Raw genomic sequence first — 7,252 nt, forward strand, 5'->3', positions numbered from 1 at the left:
TAGCAACCCCAAGAAGGCGGACAAAGAGGAGGCGTGGAATCGGGGAATCATTGCGAACGAGGAAAAATAAATGCTCCTTATGCAAAATAGCTGGCACAAAAATAGTTATTTTTTGGAACTTTTTGACATTTTAATATTGCTCTTTTTTAGAATGATAATTTATGTTCTTGGTGTTTGTGAACTTGGTTTATATGATATGTTGATCGTGTTCAAATCACAAATGTGTATATTCTTGTTAATAAATTGCTGAACAGTTTCTAACAAGTAATGAATCTGTTGGAACAGCTCTGTAACTTGTTGGGTTTTATCCAACAAGTAACAAGACTTGTTGCAGCAACTAGTATCTTTGTTGGGCAATTATCTCACCTTTCTGCAACAGATACTTTAATTGTTGCAACAGATACTACACTTACTTCCAACGGATATTTACGGTTCATTTAACGATACTACTTGATTCGCCCATATTTAGCGATCAACAAAGGGAATCAATGATATTTAGTGATCAACAAAGGAAATCAACGATATGTAGTGATCAATATATAATACTAAATCAATTTGATGTATTTTGAGTCAAGAAAGATGATTTACTAAGCCAGTATGCACTAAATCGAGTGATCATTAGAGTGAATTGATGTGAACTACTTGATTCACCCATATTTAGTGATAAACAAAGGAAATCAACGATATGTAATGATCAATGTATAACACTTAATCAATTTGATGTATTTTGAGTCAGGAAAGATGATCTACTAAGTCAGTATGCACTAAATCGAGTGATCATTAGAGTGAATTGATGTGAACTACTTGATTCACCCATATTTAGTGATAAACGAAGGAAAAAAATGATATTCAGTGATCAATGTATAATACTTAATCAATTTGATGTATTTTGAGTCAGGAGAGATGATCTACTAAGTCAGTATGCACTAAATCGAGTGATCATTAGAGTGATTTGATGCGAACTACTTGATTCACCCATATTTAGTGTTAAACAAAGAAAATAAATGGTATTTAGTGATGAATATATATATATCTACTAACATCCTTAATGGATTAGATAGTAATTTCATGGATTAGATGGGCTTCTAAGTGCATTCTTCCAAATCGAGTGATCATTAGAGTGATTTGATGTCAAGTACTTAATTCACCATATTTAGTGATAAAAAAATGAATTCAATATTATTCAGTATAAATAACGGAATTCAATGTGATCAACATCGTGAATATGTTGCAACAATGGAGGAGTTGTTGCAACATATGAGATACCTGCGGCAATATATGAGTAACTTGTTACAACATATGAGATGTACTGCCTCAACACGCGAGTAAGTTGTTGCAATAATTCAAACAAGGAATTAATCTTGCAACAACTACACAACTTGCTTAAACATCTCGATCCATCTGTTGAAACATATTAGTAACTTGTTGCAACTTCTTCAACAAATGTATGATCTGTTAAACAATTAACTTTCATTTCATATTGCGACATATTTTTTAGTTTTTGCAATAATTTAAGCAATTGTTTGATTTTTTCCAACAGGGTGAGTAATTTGTTGCAACAACTAAGCAACTTGTTTAAAAAGATTAGTAATTTGTTGAAACAGATTAGTAACTTGTTGAAATAAATTAGTAACTTGTTGCAACTTCTTCAACAATTGTATGCATCTATTGCAACAATTAGTAAGCAAAATAAATAAGTTCATAAACAGAAATTGTTCAATAGATACTTTGGCTCCAAATACCACAACTTAAGTAATAATTTGTTAAAGAATCATTTTCCGGGTGTAGCATTTCCTTGATCTACTCCATCTCCCTTCGTTTCCATCATTAGTTTCTTCATCTTCTAGTTCTTCTTCACTTTCTTCATTTGTATCTATTGCTTCTTGGCTCTGTTCTTCATCTTTTTTTCTGAGGATTGATTGTTAATTTGGCTGTCAATTTGACTATATCTTTCCTCAACATTTGCTGATTCATAAAAGATTGTCTACTTGTTGCAACAACTACAAATCTGTTGGATATCTTCTACAAACAAGTAACCAAATAACCGAAGCTATATCAATAGATTTGTAGTTATTACAACAGATTGTCTACTTGTTGCAATAAGTGTAGAATTTGTTGCAACAACTACAAATTTGTAGGATATCTTCTACAAATATAACCAAATAACTGAAGCTATGTCCAACAGATTTGTAGTTGTTGGAACAGATTGTCTACTTGTTACAACAAGTGTAGAGCTTTTTGCAACAACTACAAATTTGTTGGATATCTTCTACAAACAGAAGCAAATTACTGAAGCTATGTCCAACAGATTAGTGAGTCGTTGCAACAAATTGTCTACTTGTTGCAAAAAGTGTAGAACTTGTTGCAACAATTACAAATCTGTTGGTTATCTTCTACAAACAGAACCAGATAAAGACCAGGACAAGAACAAAAAACTATCTGTTGGATATATTTTCCTAAGCCCTGAACTGTTACACCTCGAAAAATTTCATGTCGTTGCACAGTAAATAGACTAACGTATGGTGAGGCTTATACGATCTTCTTATAAGTAAGAAGTAGTCTTTAGTGGATCTAATTAAGATTCCAAAGACGTTGAGGCAAGAGAAGAGGGTTAGTTAAGAAAGGCGAAGTATACGTTGTGTTTCGGAAAGGATTTGCAAAGCACCGAGTTAATGTTGACTTAAGGATGTCTTAAAGAAGAGTTATAACGCCTCTTAGATTGTTAATGAAGTGTTAGACAAGTGTTAAGAAGGTCCCATAAGAATTGGAGATCAAACGGAACGACGAGGACAAGTTTCGAAAAATTGTGAATTGTATGGTCCTTTATACGGACCGTATAATACATACGGCCCGTATATCAATCCGTAGAACTCTCCCAGAGAAGGATGAGATTCTGGAGGAAATGTACGATCCTTTATACGGACCGTATAATTTGTACGGTCCGTATAATAGGCCGTAGATTTCGGGTCGGGTCAGATTTTCTTTTTTCATATATGCACGACCCTTCTTCTTATTTCTCATTTCCTACTTCTTCCACACTCTCAATGTCACGACCCGACCAGAGGGCCATGACGGGCACCCGATGCTAACCCACCCGGGCACCTCTTATCGTACATTCGTATTCACATTTAGGTGGACCACATAGCTTACTCATGAATACTATACATCAATAATGCTAAACTCATTGGGCAACAACACATTTATACCATCATTAACAAATATGCCTACATCAATATACATAAGCCGACGAGGCCATCAAAATGATATACAAAATATAAGCCGATAAGGCTTCAAGACATCTAACTATATACAACTATCTACGAGCCTCTAAGAAGAGTAAGTAACATCATATAGGCGGGACAGGACCCCGCCGTTCCCATGTATGTACACAAAAGAATAATACCAAAAGCTGTAGCTCCGGATGAAATGAAGCTCCTCTAAGTATTCCCTGAATAAGAAAAGCTATGGATCAAGCCTGTCTCCATGGCCACTGCGTGCATAACGTGGTACGAATATTGTACCGAGTATGTAAAGCATAATCAACATCATAATAGGAACATAAGAGACAATATAAGATAGGAGAATCGGGAGATAGTAACGCCATCATCATCAGTACTTACTTGTTTTTCACAGGGACCTTCCATTTCTAATACGTGCTCGTGTACATACATACAAACATATACATATATCTATATTCGTATCCATATTCTTATCCGTATTCATATACATATTCATATCCATAGCATACCCGACCATGAAGGTTCGGTGGTTTCACATACCCGGCTTATGATAAGGCTCGGTGATTATACATACCTGGCCCTACCAAGGCTCAGTGGTATCCGTACCCAACTGCAGTGGTGTGCGCGCAGTAGATATCATACTCGGCCATATAAGCTCGGTGTTACATCATAGTCATACATACTTATACTTAAGAGTTCATAAGTATCATCAACATCATTACCATTATCATTTTTGGTTACGTCTATCCTTGGAGGATCAGCTATCACATAAAGGATGCAATGGAAATCATGAAAGTATCGTGGATCATGAGCTTTAGTAGCTTTAGAGATAGAATCATTTGGAGGACATTATAGAACTCATGAAAGGATATATATATATATATATATATATATATATATATATATATATATACAGCCAAGGAACCATGCCTTACTGAAAGAAGGGTTAGCCTTACATAACTCTTTGCCTTCTCAACTATCTATCGTTCACCGTTGACGCTTGAATAATCTACATTTAGAAGGGTTCATACCATGGTTAAGCCTTAATGATACTTTTAAATTCAAACTAGAATAATTCATAGTCTAATGAAAATTGGGCAGCATTTCCCCTATTTCGTCAACTTCCACCATATCACAAAACAACTCCCAACAACCATAATAACATCCATAATACACTCATAATATCCAATCAAGCAATCACATTACACTAAGCCTTCAATATTCACCCCCATGTTCAACTCATTCTAGCAATTTCATACCCATTTTAGCACATTTACGTATGATGCTTCTTCATTACCATTATTACCTTCCATAACAATATTATATCCATATCATACTAAGAATCATGACTCCATAGAGATTACTACTCATAAAAATCATAAAAGCCACATTTAGACCTCATTTTCTACTTTCTTTAACTTCTACCCAAGTCTTTCAACCTCTCCATAGTCCAAATAACATGAAATGATCATAAAACTTACCTTTGATTGAGTAGAAATAACCTTTGGATGGAAATACTTCACTTGAAGAAAACCCTAGCTTCAATCCATAAAGTTTTCTTGACTCTAGCAACCCTTAAGAGCTTCCTTATACTTGATTCCCTTGGATTAATGATAAGAGCCTTTGATTTCCCTTGGATCCTTGTATATGAAATGTATGGAATGCTCTAGAGACTTGGAGAGAAGTGGAGAAGTGTGAAAAATGAAAATAATGAAGTGGGATCACATTTATAGACTTGAAAATAACTCGGCCGTCGGGAGTTATACGGACACTTATACGGTCCGTATAACATTGTACGGTCCGTATAAGTGGCATGGTTCACCATTATGAAAAACATCTTCCTGCTGGGGGTTATACGGACCCCTTATATGGACCGTATAAAGTTATACGGACGGTATAAGTGGTCGTATAACTCCACTTCCCTGAAATGGTTTCCGTCGTTTCGTTTGATCTCCAATCCTTATGGAACCTTCTTAACACTTGTTTAACACTTTATTACCAATCTAAGGAGAGTTACAACTCTTCTTTAAGACATCATTAAGTCAATATTAGCTTGGTACTTTACGAAACTTTCCAAAACACAACATATACTTTGCCCTTCTTAAGGAACTTTCTCATCTTACTTCCTACATCTTTGAAATCTTAGCTAGGATCGTTAAATAACCTTTCTTACTTATAGAAACATTGTATTTGTCTCACCCTGCATTAGTCTATCTATCACATGACGACATGAATTTTTTTTCCGAGGTGTAACACTTAAAAGTCCTAGAACCTTCTTCCAAGTATACCAAGACAAATCTAAGGTAAAATCAAAGATCAAACACCAAGAAGTAGTAGAAGCAAGTGCAAGAATGCTAGCTAGGGTTGATGGAAGCAAGGAATCTCTTTGGAATTGAAGCTAGGGTTTTCTTCAAGTGAACCATTTCCATCTAAAGCTCGTTTTTACATAATCAAAGGTAAGTTTTATGATCATTTCGTGCTACTTAGAACATTGAGAGGTTGAAAGACTTGGATTATGGAAGGAAGTAGAAGATGGGTTACAAATATGAGAATAGTAGTCTTTTGAGTAGTAGCTTCACATGAATCATGATTCTTGACACGTTACGAGTATAATCACGTTATAAATGATATTGAGAATATGGGAGAAACGTTATAGGAGAATGAATGTGATGTTATATTATAGCTATGGTTATGAATGACTTTAAAAGGGAATTGTGGGAATTGGATAATGTCGAACTTGTCGAGTTATTGATTATGATATTATGAGTATTGTCATTGATGTTTGGGAGTTATTATATCATATGGAGGAAGTTGTAGAAACAAAGGAAATGCTGCCTAATTTTTGTTAGCTTTAGCTTAAGCTTGAGTATGTTGTCGATTATCTAATCTTAGCACGAATTCCTTTGAATGTAGACTTACAAACTTGGAAGGAAGCGTATAGTCGGCAAGTTAGAAAGTCAAAAAGGTATGTGAGGCTAGTCCCTTCTTTTCTAAGGCATGATTTCTATGACATGATTCCCCTTATCTTTCCATGACTTTCTTACATTCCGAAAACTATGAGTCTATGTTTATGAAGAGCTTCCCATGAGACAAAGATAAGAGACATATTATGAATACGATAATGATGATGATGAGTCTAAGTCTAAAGATTCTAAAGCTCATGATATGATGTTTCTACGAAGTTAATGATCCTTATGTGACTCTTGATATTACTCATTGTTGTTAGACTCACCTTATAATGTTAGTTCCTTCAAGGTGAGGCAGAGTGCTCATGATTATGATTACTCCATAATGGAAATCGGGGGTTCTCGACCTTACGTCACCCCGATAGAGTTATAGCTTGTCTTTGAGTTCTTATGCATGCTTTATGATAAGTGTATGATGAAGGGATTACACCGCGCCTATACGGTTGTGACGTACACTAAGGCGTGCGATATACACCATGTCTAGAAGCACGTACACCACTAGCCGAAGCAAGATGAGACGTTTATCCCGGAGGCGGGCTAATGATGATTACACCGTACCTATAGGTCGGGCAGCTTATATATGCATACATGATATGACGATGTTTATGATGTAAGTTAGCATGCATTATTCAGTCTAAGTGACATTCAGTTACAAGTTGTTCCTTACTTGATGTTCCCTCGTTTCTTCGATATCTTATTACTGCTCATGCCTTACATACTCAGTATAATGTTCGTACTTGTTACGCCCTATTTTGAACGGGTCCAAGATAGTTTGCAACTTCTCACTCGTTCTTTAATCGGTTTAAAAAAGTTAGAGTCGCCACCTAATTTTTAAGGAAAATCAGAAAACCTATATGTATTTGTGTGTCTACTCCATTTTAGTTCATGAAACCTATGAGATTCTAGATAAGGGTTTTATTTACCCCGAGGGGAAAGGTATACATCCCTCGGAGCTCGCTCGAAGACAACGGTCTTAAACGTGTTTAACCGAACACTAGAGGGGGATTATCTATCTCATATCATTATTATTACCCGTTTTCAAAATGT

The sequence above is a fragment of the Lycium ferocissimum genome, chromosome 7 (genome assembly GCF_029784015.1).
Source record: "Lycium ferocissimum isolate CSIRO_LF1 chromosome 7, AGI_CSIRO_Lferr_CH_V1, whole genome shotgun sequence".
In the NCBI taxonomy this organism is placed as follows: domain Eukaryota; kingdom Viridiplantae; phylum Streptophyta; class Magnoliopsida; order Solanales; family Solanaceae; genus Lycium; species Lycium ferocissimum.